Source organism: Pseudorca crassidens, chromosome 13 (assembly GCF_039906515.1).
Source record: "Pseudorca crassidens isolate mPseCra1 chromosome 13, mPseCra1.hap1, whole genome shotgun sequence".
NCBI lineage: Eukaryota > Metazoa > Chordata > Mammalia > Artiodactyla > Delphinidae > Pseudorca > Pseudorca crassidens.
The window spans coordinates 71506830-71524617 of record NC_090308.1 but is presented as its reverse complement, the minus strand read 5'-3'; the positions used below and the strand labels follow the sequence as shown (position 1 = coordinate 71524617).

At 39.9% G+C, this 17788-nt stretch overlaps 1 protein-coding gene and 1 pseudogene across 4 annotated transcripts in view; both read right to left on the bottom strand.

Annotated features, from left to right (window-relative positions):
* Nucleotides 1–17788, bottom strand: part of UBE3D (ubiquitin protein ligase E3D) — a 155892-nt gene that overhangs the window by 24517 nt on the left and 113587 nt on the right. The window lies entirely within an intron of this gene.
* Nucleotides 6483–8425, bottom strand: LOC137205055 (cytosol aminopeptidase pseudogene; annotated as a pseudogene).

The following is a 17788-nucleotide window of genomic DNA, read 5'->3' as shown; positions in this document are numbered from 1 at the left end:
TCAGACAATAAAGAGTTGAGGGCATATATTTACAAACAAGAAGTTTTAAGTTTTATAGCATGTTCATTAACTTGAATTATGGATGGGGAAAAATGAGAGCTAGTAAAAAGCAATAATGTTTAGAAAGCAATATATTTGGTCATTTTCACCCCAGATTAGAACTTCATGCCCCTAAGACACAAGTCTAGATAATGTTGTTTGTGTTGCATTAACCTTAAGCTATAATAGGGCAAGAGCAGATTACAGGAAATCACAACAAAATAGTTATAACATTAGCAGCAGCTAGCAGGAATACTGTGGCAAGCAATCACTCTTAAAGATTCAGTTATAAACACCAGGATCACGGTCTGGGCCTGTGTGAGTTTCTACGATATTCGAGTACAAATATATGACTTCAAAAATAAGTATCATACTGAAAACTGACCACCCGGAAGACGTTTTTATATTTGAGGTTTGATGTTTCTCTTCTTCTGGTTTTACTCCCTGACTTCATGTGTTGATGAAGGTTGGCAGAGCCTGGGGTTGGAGGGGTACTTAGCAATCAGCTGGTTCACTCTCTCTCTCCCATTCTCCCCAAGTCCAACCATTTCTACTACTCCATATGGCCCCTCCCCTAGAATTAGAATTTTTAAAGCTATTCTCTCATTGAATAGCTGGGCAGACACCCAGCAATGTTCCGGGCATTGTGAATTATATCATACAAGTATAAGATGATGTTCCTGTTTTCAGGGAATTTATCATCTCACTGGAAACCTTGGAAGTACATTTAAGCAGCTGTCATACTAAGTGACAGCAGCCAGAGCAGGAAGCGATGAAAACGCAGAAGTTAATCTTATTGTCTTCTGTGGGATCCTTTATAGTACCTAATATCAGGTTTATAACGTGGCTTGTAGAACCAGAGTGGTACAGACAACAGAGCACTGGGCTGGGAGATAAGGGGCCGCGTCTCCGAGAGTAACAGAAGTCCATGTGTAGAATTAGAAACAGAGGGAATAATCCCAGGGATAAACGTAACGACCGTTTATTCAGCATTTATTTTTTTCCAAGTACTTCTCATATACTCATTGACTTTATAATTACAATACCCATAAAGTAATACTATTAATATATAGATGAAGAGACAGAGGCTAAGGGGGGTCCTATAGTCAGCATGTGGAGGGGTTGAACTTTCACACCACACCTGTCTGATCTCTAAGTCCATGCTTAAAACTGCATCTCGACTCCTAAGTCCTATCATTTCCGAGATTCCGTGTCTTAAATACGCAGTATTTGATATCTTAGTTAATTATGAAATACAGCAAAGCTCATAAAGTATTCAGGTATTTCTGCAGAAATTTTACTGATATCTAAGCATGTAATGATGTTCTACATTAATATACCTTAAAGGCTTTTACTGTAGCATCCTTAAGATAACAACAAACCCTCCACAAATCCAAACTTTTTCTGCTGGTTATATGCAGGACTGAACTGCTATGGTTACAAGGTTTTTAAAAGTCACTTTACAAATGAGAAAATGATGGCATCAGGTATTCAGAAACACACCTGAGTTCATGTGATGAAAAAGTTCAAAAGAAGACCAAAGCATCTTCTAGAACAGATTCCTAGTTTAGCTTAGCTGAAGTTCCAGGGAAGCATAAGGTTGGGTGTAACGAGATATAAACCAGTGCACTGTCTTCTTTGCTGCTACGGATTCATTCGTGAAAGAATTATAAGATAGTTTTCACTCTCCTCGACTTCCCTCATGCATAGACAGAGCAGACAGACCCTAGTGAGCATGACTCTGGACCTTCCTTACTCCCCCTTGAGGCCCGCACTTCCAGAGGCCAGGGGAGTGGGCAGCCCCACAAGGAGAAAGTAGAATTCTTAAGATGCAAGTCAGGGGAGGGGGTGGGTCAAGGTCCAAAATGGTGGCGACTCCTGCTCTTCATATAGTTCTGGCTGTACAAGTGTCAGGATCTAGGAGGGCAGATGATTCGAAGGTCAAGGTCCTTAGTGGAGGTCCCAGAGGCAGCAGCACGGGTCTCAATGACTAGCCTGGCACAGAGGGAGTCAAAACCCCAGGGAAACCATTCTTCTGGATTTGGGCAGAGTGTCTTGCCAGGAATCTTTTCCCTTGATTTTCTTGGACTGATAAAGATTGGTTACTTGTAAGGGAATCAATCGTCTGATTACTTTAGGAGAGAGAAAACTTGCCTGAGAAGAACAAGCAGACACTGTAGTTTCAACGTCTATCCCCCAAATGGCAAACAGGAAGCAACGTCTCACACACAAAAGTTCACTATAAACATTCACTATCTGAGAAAAGAGTACTTCAAACATCACCATATGAAATTACTAAGAAAAGTCTCATTTTCCAAGTCTGATTCCTAACATTAAGGCTCAACTGCTAAAAAAACAAGTATATAAATTTTTTAAAAAACATACTCACAGAGAGAACTACTATATATTAACACTATAACCAAATACCACACAGTTGGCTGGAGTCATGGGAGAGAAGTGTTTGGGGATGAATTATGGAACAAAGGGGATCCGCGTCTAGCAACTAATCTCTAAAGTCCTTCGCCAAAGTTTTCCCTTCTCATCCAGGCTGACAGATGCATTTTGGGATTTGATATCCAGAGAATCCTTAGGAGGAATTCTAAGAGTAATTTTTCCCAGAGGAGGCAAAGTAGTTATGAAGGCAAGGTAAATTGCCTGCAGTACTCCTTTGATAAGCTTCTCTGTTTAGTATGGTAACAGCATGCTGATCTGCAACAACACAATGTAAGATATATTACACATTTTGCTGCCCTTAAAAGCAGCAATGCACCAAGCCTAAAAAGATTTCATCAGGCACAATTTAACCTTTGCCTGATGATCCAAAGTCAGTATTATGAATTACCTATTAGTTCTGTGGCCTCAGGCAAGTCACGGGAACCTCTAAGCATAGGTGTCCTCTTTACCGTGTGAATGACAGTACTTCTCTCATAGAATGGTGATGGTGGATTAAATGAGATCAGCCCTGTAAGGCACTTAGCACGGAGTCCTTTGCATTCTTAAAAGACTCAAAATGGTAGCTACTGCTACTTTTAACATATTTCCCTGCTTTGGGCTGTGATCTAGAAAATTAGGTTGACCTATGAGTGTAACGTCTCAAGAAGTTACTACATAGGATTTAAAACTTTAAAACATTTATTTGTCTTTTAGGAAAACAAAAGATCGAACTCCCATTTCTTCCAATACGGTAGACTTGATGTCGGAAGAAGCCCTCTCAATATAAAAGACTAAAAATGCTGAATAAATATTTTTTAAATCTTTAAAGCCCACAGCTAAATTGTCAGGAGAATAATTGAACCCTCCGGTGGGAAAAGAATCCTGCACCTCTTGGTAAGCCAGGGCGGAAGAAAGAGTTTCCCAGAGACCTCTGCCTCTCCTTGAAGGTCTCGACTAGAGTGTGAGCTTTAACCTGTAGCATTTGGGGGGGTCCTAGGACAAGCCTGGGGCCCTGAAAAATAGAAGGTTGGATCAGAGACGCCGGAGATTCCTGCCCCACCCCACAGTGAACAAATTGGGGGAAAATATCCACGTTCTAGAGGTAGACTGTGGGTGAGGTGTGGGACTCGAGGGACATTGTTCCAGCTAATGATTAAGAACTCTCCAGACAATAGGGGCTTCTTAGACAATGGGTGAATTTCCAGGATGTCCGGCCCCCTTCCGAGAAGGAGGGAGATAAACAAAATGTAAAAAAGGTATCTGTCAAAGACCAATCAGGAAGCTGGGGACAAGTTCCCTCTCTGGTCCAAGCCTAAGCCGGGACCAATCAGCAGGAAAACACAACCGAATCTATAATTTACATACGGGGAAGTGGGAACCTATAAAACCGACATATTCGCGCCCAAAAGGGGTTCCTTCTTCGACCTCCTGCGTGAGGACCAAGGAACCCCGGTGCACCGGCCTTCAATAAACCTCTTGCGTTTTGCATCGACTTCCGACTCTTGTTGTTTCCTGGGCGAGTCGAAACTCCTAGGAGACCGCGCAGGTCTAACAGAGGCTACTTGCCTGCCTCGGACTTGACGCAGAGTCTGGCATGGGGGGTGGGGGAAAGGCACCCCCGAGAAACCCTGATCACAGGTCCACGCTAGAGCGTTAGAATTCACCCTGTTTGGGATTAGAATTCACCGTGTTTACGGGGCCTCCCAAATACTCCTCTCTGCAGGAACATACTTTCCACCCGGGCCTCAAAGAATCCCACAGATAAAGTTCCAAGGAGAGCGCGAGCTTGCCAGTACAGTTACCCGATACGTGAGCAGCTGAGCAGAAACAAGGTGCAGAGCCAGACCCACAAAGCTGTAGGGATTTTAATTATGGAAGAACATATAACAAGTACGTTTAAAGAAATACAAGAAGTACCGAAAGTATGCCTAGGGAACATGAGACTTTCAAAACTTCGGGAAGATCAGAAAAAGAAACAAACCATTTCTGGAAATGCAAAATATAAAAATTGACATCAGAAATTTAATGGATAAGGCAAAACATGAGATGGGACATCGCTGAAGAAAGATTAGTGATTAAGACTAAATAATAGGGCTTCCCTGGTGGCGCAGTGGTTACGAATCCACCTGCCAATACGGGGACACAGGTTCGAGCCCTGGTCTGGGAAGATCCCACATGCCACGGGGCAACTAAGCCCGTGTGCCACAACTACTGAGCCTGTGCTCTAGAGCCCGTGAGCCACAACCACTGAGCCCACGTTCCTAGAGCCCGTGCTCCACAACAAGAGAAGCCACCTCAATGAGAAGTCCACGCACCCCAACGAAGAGTAGCCCCTGGTCGCCGCAACTCGAGAAAGCCCGCGCGCAGCAACGAAGACCAACGTAGCCAAAATTAATTTAAAAAAACAACTAAATAATAGTTGTAGCAGGCATAAAAGGTATATTCTGAACAACTTTCACCAAAAGTCTGAAAATGTAGATGAAACAGACAAATCTCGAGAATATAAATTACTGAAAGTGATTAAAGAAGAAATAGAAAGGCTGAATCATCCTAAACCTTTACTTCTGCTGAGTCAGCAGTTAAACATTTTTCTAACTTGGAAAATACCAGGTCCAGCTTTACAAATGAGTTTTACCAAACAGGTAATTTCAATCTTATTATAAAGTCTTCCAGAAACAGAAAAAGAAGAAACTCTCTCTTCAAGTCGTTTTATGGGCCTATCAAAACCTTGACACAAAAACCCCACAAAGACAGTATAAACGAAGAAAAGTACAAGCTTATCTCAACTCTGAATATTAATGCAGACCCTAAACAAAAGATGAGCAAACTACGGATCATGACCAAACTGAGAGTAACTCAAGAGTAAGTTTAACGTTTGAAAATTTCAGGTAATTCACCATATTAACAGATGAGATGCAGAAAAAAATTGTGTGCAGCCGAAGCCTGGAGTCAAACGTAAAAACAAAAATTAAGCTTTGTAATGTTATTTGTAGGCTAATTACACCGTCCCTGCATACCTGGTAATTCACAGTAGGTAAAGCAGTGAAAAGAGGCTAATTTCTTTCTTAAGTAGAAACATGCATATGCAAAAACAGCACATAAAGAAAAGCCAGACCCGGGGGGTGGGGCGGGGATGGGGGGTGTGGGGGTGTGGGGGAACATACTTAAAAGAAACTAACACACCACTGTAAGGCAGTTATATTCCAATAAAGACGTAAAAAAAAAAAAAAAGTCCCCAAGACAGCCATCATTAAACACATTTCTCTCTTTATTCAAAACATTTACTGAGCCTCTAACTGTACACTGAGACACTGTACTTGACAAGATGTACAGTAATAAAAACAAAAAAAGGTACAGACTTTTTCTTGCATAGCTTACCACTACTAATTGATAAAACAGTATATTTTGGTGGAAAAGTAAATTGATGTGAACTTTCTGGAGAGTGATTTGGCAAAACGTATCAAAACAACAAATATTAAAAATATTCATAACCCTTTGACTTCAGAAGTGATTAGAGATTCGGCCAAGGCTTATGGACAAGAATTGTTTCTATAGCATAATTAATTTTTTGTACAAAAAGCTGAATTCATTGTTTCTGAAAACTGCTGAGTAACTTTAGTTTGTTTATAGTCTCTAGTACCACAGATTCAAAACATATTTTGAACATGTATTTTGCCTCTCAATCCAACTATATGATCTAAAAAGTGATCAGGCAACTTGTAAACAATTTATTACCATTTATAGAATACGTTAAAAAAAATCCTTGCCCAGCAGGATACTAGCTTTATTTTTTTTTAATATTTATTTATTTATTTTTTTGCGGTACGCGGGCCTCTCACTGTTGTGGCCTCTCCAGTTGCAGAGCACGGGCTCCGGACGCTCAGGCTCAGCGGCCATGGCTCACGGGCCCAGCCGCTACGCGGCATCTTCCCGGACTGGGGCACGAACCCATGTCCCCTGCATTGGCAGGCGGACTCTCAACCACTGCGCCACCAGGGAAGTCCCCGAGCTTTATTTTTAATATTGCTGAATCTTTGCATAAATTTTTAAAAAGACAAACATATTTCATTTTATTCTGTGTTTTAAAAAATGCCATCACTTGTTTCTTTTAAAAATTTTTCATCCATTTAAAAATGTTTTGAAGTTCAACTGTTCAATTTAAGGTAGAAATTTCGTAGTATTTAAATTAAACCTTACCCTTGTCTTGACTGAACCTAAGAACTCTGCTGGAGTCCTTGTTGGCCTCTTGGTCATGCTTTTCCTAAGACATGGAATCTCATCTTTACTGGTCATCACCTGCTATGTCTAAAGAAGCCCATGGAGAATGTGTCCCATTCAGGTATGCTGTGGCTGGACATGGCCCTGCAGACCTATATTGCCCACTGTTATTAACAGCAATGAGCTGACAATCTGTAATCTGCCTTATACAACGTTCAAATAGAGACATCCCCCAGACATGGTCCTCCATTTCAATGCTGGCCTCAAGTAGTCTGGTATGCCACCAGTATGAACTGGTAAAAATTCTAGTGATACCTGTCCCTCCCCCCGACCCCCAAGCTATGTCTGTGGCACCTGTTAAGGTCGGTCGAAACATTGCTGATGAACTTTGGATTGAAGATGTACACATAACAGAGAATGCCAGCTAATACCCTTGGCTCAGCATTAATGTTATTGACTTGTATGGTCTCCCCATTCTTGGCTCTGATGACATCTCCTGGCTTGAAGGCTTAGGCTTGAGGTTACGTTCACCAAGAGTGCCAGACCTATTACATTAAGTGGCAAGCTGAGCTTGTGGCAGTCACAATGGCTGAACACACGGCAGCTCCTCCCATGTCAGCCCTCAGGAAGTTGATGTTTGCAGACACCTTGATAAGATTACCACCAGGGTCAAAGGACATCCCCTTCCCAAAAATACGAGCGGCACTTTACTTGCATTGAGGCTGCCTCTGTAGTGAATCTGCAAGAAGACCAGATGTTCATTACGTCATTTGGCCACACTTTAAAAAGATCCAATTTCTGGGTCTTCAGTTCAAGACTTAGGTGTGATCTAGACCTGAGCTTTTACTCTTAGAACTTTAAGATTCTTCTCCATTATTTCTGCAAATATGGTAGGTATCATCTCATAGGCTGGTGTCCCCATCAAATAGGAGGCCAAGTTCTGTCCAGAAGCAAATAGGACTCCTTTCTACCAGGCCTGCGATTCCCCACTTCCACGTAGCTAAGCAAAGACAAGAGTTTTGTCTTTCTGCTTCAGCTCCGCACATTCGTATAGACCAAGATATGCCTCTCGGGCTTCCCTGGTGGCGCAGTGGTTGAGAGTCCGCCTGCCAATGCAGGGGACACGGGTTCGTGCCCCGGTCTGGGAAGATCCCACATGCCGCGGAGCGACTGGGCCCGTGAGCCATGGCCGCGGAGCCTGCGCGTCCGGAGCCTGTGCTCCGCAACGGGGGAGGCCACAACAGTGAGAGGCCCGCGTACCGCAAAAAAAAAAAAAAAAAGATATGCCTCTCCCACTGCTGGGCAACCCCATGGATACTCCTCCACAGATGAGATCTCTCTGTCATGAAGCTTCCTGTGCTCTGCTGGAGTAGCAACACTGGATTTTTTTACCTTCATTCTGGTTTTCCTGGTCATTTGTTCTATCTGCCTTTTTACCCAGGATAACAGGATGGTGGAGAAGTCAGGACGCAGGCCATAAAAGGTCTGTGCTTTGCCTGCCTTCGGAGGTGGTTCAGAATGACCAAATTTCTCTTGATATTTCAGAAATCAGTTTATCACGATTATCTCCTGTCCATGTAAACTGTGAAGCAACTTCTTTTCCTTTGGCACAGATTCCTCAAACAAGGCCCTTTGTTATGGCTGTGGTAGGGAGACCCTAGTCCCAAAGATGCTTTATGCCCATGCCCAGATAGGGACTCTGTTTATCATCTTAAAAACTGGAAACAGCCTCAGACTTCATACAGATAGTCATACAAATGAATATTATTTGTATGTCATTAAATATTATGTTTGCAAATCACATTAATGGCCAGGGAAACTGTTCCCCAAAATAAAACATTAAGGGAAAAAAGCAAAATCAACACTATTCATGATTGAATATCATACAGGCATCACAAATCATGTTTCAAAGTGATGGAAGACAACAGCATAATTGTTAAAAGTCACAGACTCTGGAGTGAGATCTGAGTGTGAATCCCGTCTCTATCACTATTACGAGCTTTGTGAACTTTTAAAATCTCTCTGTGATTCAGTTTGCTCATGTGACAAAGGTAGATAATGACAGTACTTATATTAGGGACTCTTGAAAAGATTCAGTGAGTTAATATGTATAAAGTGCTTACAAGAGTGATACCACATTGTAAATGCTCAATAAATATAAGCTATTCTTATTAAATGATATAAGAAACTATTAATGACATAAATGAAGAAAGCAGGATTTAACATTATGTACAGTATGATTCTAGTTTTGTAAAACTAACTGCCTTCTCTTTTCATCACCGAAACCCCCCCCCCCGCAGTTCTCCCCTGCGTGTATGCAGAGAAAACTCCGGAAGGCAAGACACTTAAATGCTAACGCTGAAGGATATGATTCAGGAACTTTTTTTTCCTTTTTAGACTTTTTCATTTTAAAATTTCCAACAAGCACTATATAGTTCTTTTAAAATTAGAGAGAAATTTTTTTTTTTTTTTTAAAGGACTCCCGTTTCTTCTTGTTGGGCCACGGTACTCTGCCTCAGTGCTAGTGTGCTCTTTTTTTTTTTTCCCACAGAGATCCAATTTAGGGACATCACTTTCAGGTTAGTAGATAAGATAAGAGAAGGATGAGTAGAGGAAAACATATCAAAAATACCAGAATGATGTCTAAAGGAGAATATATCAGAAAGGAAAAATTGGTGTGTGCCCACGTCATGGAGGAGAAAAGTAATTTCCATATTTCCATGTAGAGAAATGCGTCAGCTAGTGATGACACTCATGATAAAAGTTAGCACAAGGCTGGGGATAAGGAAAATGAGTTTTTCCCCCATCTAGGTTGATTTGCTTAGGTTTTGTGTTCACAGCCTACCAAAGTCAAGATGTCCCATATATTACATAGGGACAAAAACTTGAATGATAAGGTTAAGTGACACAGATATGTCTGAAAACAAAGCCTACTTCTTTAGAAAATAAAATATATGATTTGAAGAAGGAATAATACACCGAAGTCACCTTTCTTTTAATTTGAATATATTTTTGTCTTTATAAATCAATCTACTGTAACAAAAATGTCCCTGGAGTGCTATCATATTTTCTGCCTGCCCAGCATCTTTTGGACATCCTTGAAATGTTTGAGGAATTTCTTTCCTTATTGGCCCTACTTCCCTAGGTCAGAAGCCAAAAAACTTGTTCCCCCAGACTCCTAAGAAGCTTAAAGGAGGAAATCCCAGCTTGCAATACCCAAGCCCTTTCTCAGAATTTTCAGTCCATTTCACTGTGACTTGTCAACCTGGATGTACAAATGGAGTGGGATCCATGTAAAAAGTGAAAAAGAATGCAACGTTTGGTCAGATGCTAAACTGGATCCTGGGAGCCACACATACAAATGACTTTCTTTTTAAGCCAATTGCTATCAACCACAAAAAACCAAAACAAGTCTTCAAATCTGTCATGGACATCTAAAAACATTATTAATGATGTTACATGTATCATAAAAACCAGAGGAACAAGAAATAATCTGAATTTTTAATAATACAGTTCAACTACATCCTGATTTCTGTAATCAGCTCTACACTGCAAATTACCACTTCATCATAGTAAATTTGCAAATGTATGGGGAAGCTTAAAAAGATCTTTTAACACCTGTTTTAGGGACACCAACCACCTTATACAATCACCTCCGCACATGTAGAAAACAAGATTCATTGACCAAGTCCGCTTAAATTTTAAAAGATGAACGCATTCAGTGATAATTTTATTTTGCAGAGCAGAAAGAAGCACAGGGGAGCTTCTAAGTGTTGGCTCTCATTATACTTCCAATTATTTCAATTATTTCAGATCATGCATAAAGCAATTTCCCCTCTGACAAAATACTGGATAAAGATATCCAAAGGAATCCAAATAGCAGCAGTCTTTGTACATATGGTAAATTATCTTCTTGGGGGGGAAAAGCTGTAAGTTAGGTGATGCAATATGAATTTGATTTTCTTGTGGAAACACTATTATAACAAAGGCTTGAGTCACTAAATCTATTCCAACTTTAAATATATGACTACAAACACTGTATTTAATCAACTCTTCTGTAATATTTCAAACATGATTCTAAAAAACCAATACGGCAACCAAAATAATAAGACCATGCCAAGTATGATTCCTGATTGAGTTCATGAGAAAAATCAGAGGTTAAAGACATAAATCTTTCTTTGGGTAAAGGTAAGGTATCCATTTAGCCCACAAGCCAATGAACGCTTTCTTAACAACTTTCTTACTTCTTAGGCATGGCTTTTCAATAGCCGTGTTTGTCCTGCATACCCTGGGCCCTAATTCTATCCAATGTAATAAACACTGACCTACTAGAATTGACTGTCGCATCATGAAACTAAGATTATTTGGGGGGGAAAGGGTCACTGCAATGCTTTTAGAGAAAATGTCATTTTTGCTAAGCGTCTTTTATAATTCAAGGACTAGATAAGGGCTTTCTATAAATAAAAAACAGAAGATTTCTGATTTTCTTAAGATTCCAGTTCCTCAACGCCACCATCTATACTTTGAACCTTAATGTTAAGTCATGGATGTCTTTAAGATGAATATAACCAACATTTACTTCTTCAGTATTTTCTATCCATCCTTCCAACCCTCAAAGTGTGCATTTATACCATCAACAAGCTTAAAAGCTTTGAAATAAATGATGCCCACACTCAAAAAACAATTAATTATTGTGTATATATCAAAACTTTCCACCTCAACCTGAAGTCTTATATGTTATCTTACATATTTTAGTAATAAAGTAAAACATAATCAGTGTGATGACTTCTTTTTTATTTTATTTTCTTTGGAAGTACAGTTAATTCACAATGTTGTGTTAGTTTCTGGTGCAAAGCAAAGTGATTCAGCTTTACATACATATATGTATATATATATATATTTTTTCATATTCTTTTCCATTATAGTTTATTACATGATATTGAATATAGTTCCCTGTGCTATACAGTAGGACCCTGTTGTTTATCTATTCTATATATAGTAGGTTGTATCTGCTAATCCCAAACTCCTAATTTATCCCTCCCTCTCCCCTTTCCCCTTTGGTAACCATAAGTTTGTTTTCTATGTCTGTGAGTCTGTTTCTGTTCTGTAAATAAGTTCATTTGTATCATATTTTAGATTCCACATATAAGTGATATCATATGATATTTGTCCTTCTCTGACATACTTCACTTAGTATGATAATCGCTAGGTCCATTCATGTTGCTGCAAATGGCATTATTTCATTCTTTTTAATGGCTCAGTGATATTCCATTGTATATATGTATCACATATTCATTATCCATTCATCTGTCGATGGACATTTAGGTTGCTTCCATATCTTGTCTATTGTAAATAGTGCTGCTATGAACAGTGGGGTGCATGTATATTTTCGAATTATGGTTTTGTCCAGATATATGACCTGGAGTGGGGTTGCTGGATCATACGGTGGTTCTACTTTTAGTTTTTTAAGGAACCTCCATACTGTTCTCCATAGTGGCTGCACCAATTTACATTCCCACCAACAGTGTATGAGGGTTTGCTTTTCTCCACACCCTCTCCAGCATTTGTTATTTGTAGACTACTTAATGATGGCCATTCTGACCAGTATGAGGTGATACCTCATAGTAATTTTGGTTTGCATTTCTCTAATAATTAGCGATGTTGAGCATCTTTTCATATGCTTATTGGCCGTCTGTATGTCTTCTTTGGAGAAATGTCTATTTAGATCTTCTGCCCATTTTTTGATTGGGTTGTTTGTTTTTTTGTTATTGAGTTGTATGAGCTGTTTGTGTATTTTGCAAACTAAGCCCTTGTCAGTATGTGAGGACTTCTTAAATTGTATCCCTGCTACCTCCTGGCCCAAACCCTCAGATGCAGTCTGGCTTCCCTCTAACACCTCTCTTCCCTACATGGTACCAGGATGTTCCCTTTCTTAGGGCTCAAAAGATAAGCCTTAGTCTAGCCTCCCACTTTGCATAGAATACCTTTTTTTCATTTTCTGGTATGCCACTCATTATTTTCAAACTTTTTTATCTTCAAATAATTTTAGACTCAGAGAAAAGTTGCAAAAAGAAGTACAGAGTGTTCCCATATGCCCCTAACCAGCTTCCCCTAATATTAACATCTTCCATAACCACAGGACAACTACCAAAACCAGGAAATTAATATGTGTACAATATTTACTAAGTAAACTACAGACCTTATTCAACTTCATCAGTTTTCATTTGTTGCATTTAGATCCCTAATCCATTCGCAGTTTATTCTTATGTGTGGTGTGAGATACGGATCAAATTTACCTTTTTCCAAATAGCAACCCCGTTGTTCACAACAGCGTTATTCATAATAGCCAAAAAAGAGAAGCAACCGAAGTAACCATAAACTGACGAATGGGTGAATTAACATGTGATATATCCACACAATGGAGTATTCCTCAGCAATAAAAAGGAAGGAAGCACCGATACATGCTACAACATGAATGAAGCTTCAAAACATTATGTGAAGTGAAAGAGGCCTGTCACAAAGACCATGATGCCATCATTAAAAAATCCTGCAATTTCAATATATATGTCCCTTTCAGGAGTTGTTTAAGAAGAGAATTTATGAATAGCCAGGTATAAGGGCCTTCCTCTTTTTTGTTTTTGTTAGAAAACTGTGACTTTTAGCATTCAAGGGTGTCCTTTTTCATACTTAATGCTCTGGGGCTTACATTCTATGTTGTCTGATATCAGGATCACTACCACTTCTTTTTCTTTCCATTTATAGAGTACACTTTTGTCCATCCTTCATTTTTAGAATATCTATTGTAGCTAGGTCTCTGATATAGAACCTATATTTGGGTTTTATATTGTGAACCAAATTGTAAGTCTTTTTCTTCTAATAGGTAAATTAAGCTTATTCACATTTATTGTTATACCTGATGTGTTTAGTCATAAATCTATCATAGTATTTTATAACCGTAAATTTAAAAAAATTTCCCTGTGTTTCTTTCCCCACAAGAAGGGTATACTGACATTTAGGCAAGTTTCTTATTTTTGTTCTAGTGTCTACCTTTGTAATTATTCTTTTTTAAAATTTTATTTATTTAATTTATTTGTTTTTGGCTGCATTGGGTCTTTGTTGCTGTGCACAGGCTTTCTCTAGTTGCGGCGAGTGGGGGCTACTCTTTGTTACGGGGTGCAGGCTACTCATTGCGGTGGCTTCTTTTGTTGTGGAGCACGGGCTCCAGGCGCACAGGCTTCAGTAGCTGTGGCTTGCAGGCTCAGTAGTTGCAGCTTGCGGGCTCTAGAGCGCAGGCTCAGTAGTTGTGGCCCACGGGCTTAGTTGCTCCACAGCATGTGGGATCTTCCTGGACCAGGGCTCAAACCTGTGTCCCCTGCATTGGCAGGTGGATTCTTAACCACTGCATCACCAGGGAAGCCCTGTAATTATTCTTTTTAAACATCCTTTATTTAACTAGTCACCATCTGGATTATCAGGTTTTGCTTTTGGTAGGAGTATTCCTTATCACCCACTTACTGACTATACAACGAGTTTTTTCTGTTTTCATTTTTCCCTCTCCCTCTCCTCCCGCCTTTTAGTTACGTTATTTCTACTTTGCACAGTATGTAACATTTGTGCATTAGTCTTCTACCATCGTTCCTGTCATTGTTCTAGTCTAATACGTGCATCTTTATATTTTTAAAGGTCACGATCAGGGCCAGTCCTATGCTGAATTTTTCTCAGCCATTACCAGGGAATCCTCTAGAATAGGGGTCAACATACTTTTTCTATAAAAGACCAAATAGTAGAGACTTGAGGCTTTGTGGGCCATATGATCCCCAGTGTACTGCAGCCCTGCCAATATAGCACAAAAGCAGCCACAGATAATATGTAAACAAATGTCCGTGGCTGTGTTCCAACAGAACTTTATTTACAAAAACAAGTGGCAGTCCATGGTTTGCTAACCTTTCTCTAGTACATTCTTCAAGAGGGGTTAAGTGCAGGATTAACTTTGTATGGTCAAAACTGTTTCAGCATTGCCTTAACATCTGAAGGACAGCTTGGTTGGAAATAAAATGCTTTACTCACACTTTACTGAGGTGTTTCTTTGGTTTTAGTTTTTAAATGCTGCTCCACTGTTCCTTTGATTTGTAGTGGTTTCGTTCTTGTTTTCTTTTCTTTTCTTTTTTTTTGGCTGCAACACGTAGGATCCTACTTCCCTGACCAGAGATCAAACCCACGCCCTCCGCATTGGGCTGAGTCTTAACCACTGGACCGCCGTGGAAGTCCCTGTAGTTTTTGGTGGTGGTGGTGGGTTTTTTCTTTTCGATGGGTAGATTTTTAAGTCTGCTGCTAGTCTAATTCTTTTGCCTTTATAAGTTATTTGACCTTTGGGTCAAGGCTTTAGAAAATCTTTCTAATATCTGTTTTAGTATGATGTGTACCAAAGTTGATCCCTCTAGGTTAACTTGCCCAGGTGCCCAGTGAACCCTTTCAATGTGTAGATTCGGGTCTTTTTCTACTTGTGGGAAGTTTCCACAGGTGTGTGGATTCAGGTTTTTCTATTTCTGGGAAAAAAATTTTAATTATAGTTTTATATATTAGCTCTTTACCATAATTTTTTAAATTATTTATTTATTTATTTTTGGCTGTGTTGGGTCTTTGTTTCTGTGCGAGGGCTTTCTCTAGTTGCGGCAAGCAGAGGCCACTCTTCACTGCAGTATACGGGCCTCTCACTATCGTGGCCTCTCTTGTTGCGGAGCACAGGCTCCAGATGCGCAGGCTCAGTAGTTGTGGCTCACGGGCCTAGTTGCTCCGCGGCATGTGGGATCTTCCCAGACCAGGGCTCGAACCCGTGTCCCCTGCATTGGCAGGCAGATTCTCAACCACTGCACCACCAGAGAAGCCTCCATAAAATTTTTTAATGACTCTGTCTGCCTCTTTCATTCCCAACACTTTCTCTTGGATCTGAAGGATGGCAGAATATACCACCCCAAAATATACCATTTTGGCATAAAGATTATTTTGAGGTAAAGGCACTTGAAAAACAGCAAATGCAAGAAAAAACACTCTGACTTTCTTTCTTTTTCTTAAAAGCAGGAGATGAAATTCCCACTTGGAAGATGTCTTCACTGAACCAGAAGAAAAGTAACATTTTTATCATCAAGGAATGTTCTTATCATCGAGACTGAAAGAATTCTATACCGTCAGACCTTGTTAAAATAATTATCTTCCTTTAGCTTTTCTACATAATTCAGTTACTTTTCCACAATTGCTTCTCTCTGCTCAACCTACCATCAAAACATGTAGGTTTGCCATTTCTTTGGGTCTTCATTCCTTATGACGGCTCTTGTGCCATGTAAAATTCATATAAATTTGTATGCTTTTCTCCTGATAATCTGTTTTATGCTACTTTAAACCTCAGGGCCAGCCAAAAAACCCTAAGAGGGTAGAGGTAAAAATCTGCCTCCCTTCAGATACTTTTTATGTCATTTTATGTCATCCCTTCTTTATGTCATTCCTTCTTTAAGTCATTTTTCATTTTCTTGGTTATTTTCCTATCTTTCTTCAAACCCCTTACTAAATTTTCATTAGAGTATTTTCATTTGGGCACTTTTTAATTAATTCTTCATTTCTGAAATAATTTTGTCTTTTTCTTCCATTTCTTTTCTGAGTTCAATTAAATCCTTTATTTATCCTGGGTTTCGTCCATTTTGCCTTTCTGACTTAGGGTGACTTTTCATATCCTCAATGCTTGTTTGAGAATTTTTAATTCTATTTAGAGTGTGAACTTACAATTTTCTTTTGCATTATGGGGAGAATTTTCCTGAATTGATGTTTGTGATTCTTCATTTTCTGATTTTCTTTTCCTTTTTTTTAAATAAATAAATAAATTTATTTATTTTTGGCTGTGTTGGGTCTTTGTTGCTGCGCGCGGGCTTTCTCTAGTTGTGGCAAGCAGGGGCTACTCTTCGTTGCTGTGCGCAGGCTTCTCATTGCGGTGGTTTCTCTTGTTGTAGAGCACAGGCTTTAGGTGCGCAGGCTTCAGTAGCTGTGGCACAGAGCACAGGCTCAGTAGTTGTGGCTCGCGGGCTCTAGAGCGCAGGCTCAGTAGTTGTGGTGCACGTGCTTAGTTGCTCCACAGCATGTGGGATCTTCCCGGACCAGGGCTCGAACCTGTGTCCCCTGCACTGGCAGGTGGATTCTTAACCACTGCACCACCAGGGAAGTCCCCATTTTCTGATTTTCTGTAAAGCTTCTCTACTGACTTTACTTTCCTTTTGTTCATTTTTATGATACTGAAAACCTTTATAAATTCCCATTTTAACAGGTGCCCTTTTCTGTCAGCCTAGCAAAGTCCCAAAGCTTTAGTGGGGTTTTCTGTCAGAGTGTTTCGGTGGTGGGAAAGAGGTATCAATCCTCTGTGTGATTCTCTTTTATCTTAGAGAACCCTAAATTTTCCTTTTCTCCTTCATCCTCTAATTTCTAAAAAGTACTTATTTTCTTATTTTGCCTTTTTTTCTCTTCCAGAAGTTATACTTCTGGAAGACTGCTCTATTAAGTGATGCCTACCTTTTAAAATCATGCTTGCCCCTTTAAATCCTGTATGTCTTTAAATGGTGTACCTGGTCCTGTATTGCATCTGGCCCTTTAAATCACATGCACTTTAAAAATCCCCTCCCTAATCTCCGTGCTCTGATCTGCTTGGACATTTTTCTAGCATTTTAAACTTTAGGCTGGATTTAATCTTTCTAGTGGCCATTCCAAATAGCTCTTAGGTACCTTTGCTAGTCTCTCCTGCCTTCTCTGCAGTTTTTTTTAAGTCTGCTTTTGCTCACCAAAAGCCTTGTGGCAGAGTGGAGATGGGGCAGAAGTATACGGAATTGAGTGCTGGAACCTGTTGATTTTTTTTTCTATTTATTCACAGTCACTTTGCAGTTCTGGCACTCTCTGTCTCCAGAATAATGCTAAAGGTGTGGTTCTGTGTAGAATCTTCACAGTTGGGAAGTTGTTTAATGTTTTCACTTTGGGAGACTGATTACTACGTGGCTGCCGTTGTTTTCTGCTATGTAGAAACGTGCAGGGAGCATTTTTAACCTCGGGTGATCAGAGAATGGAG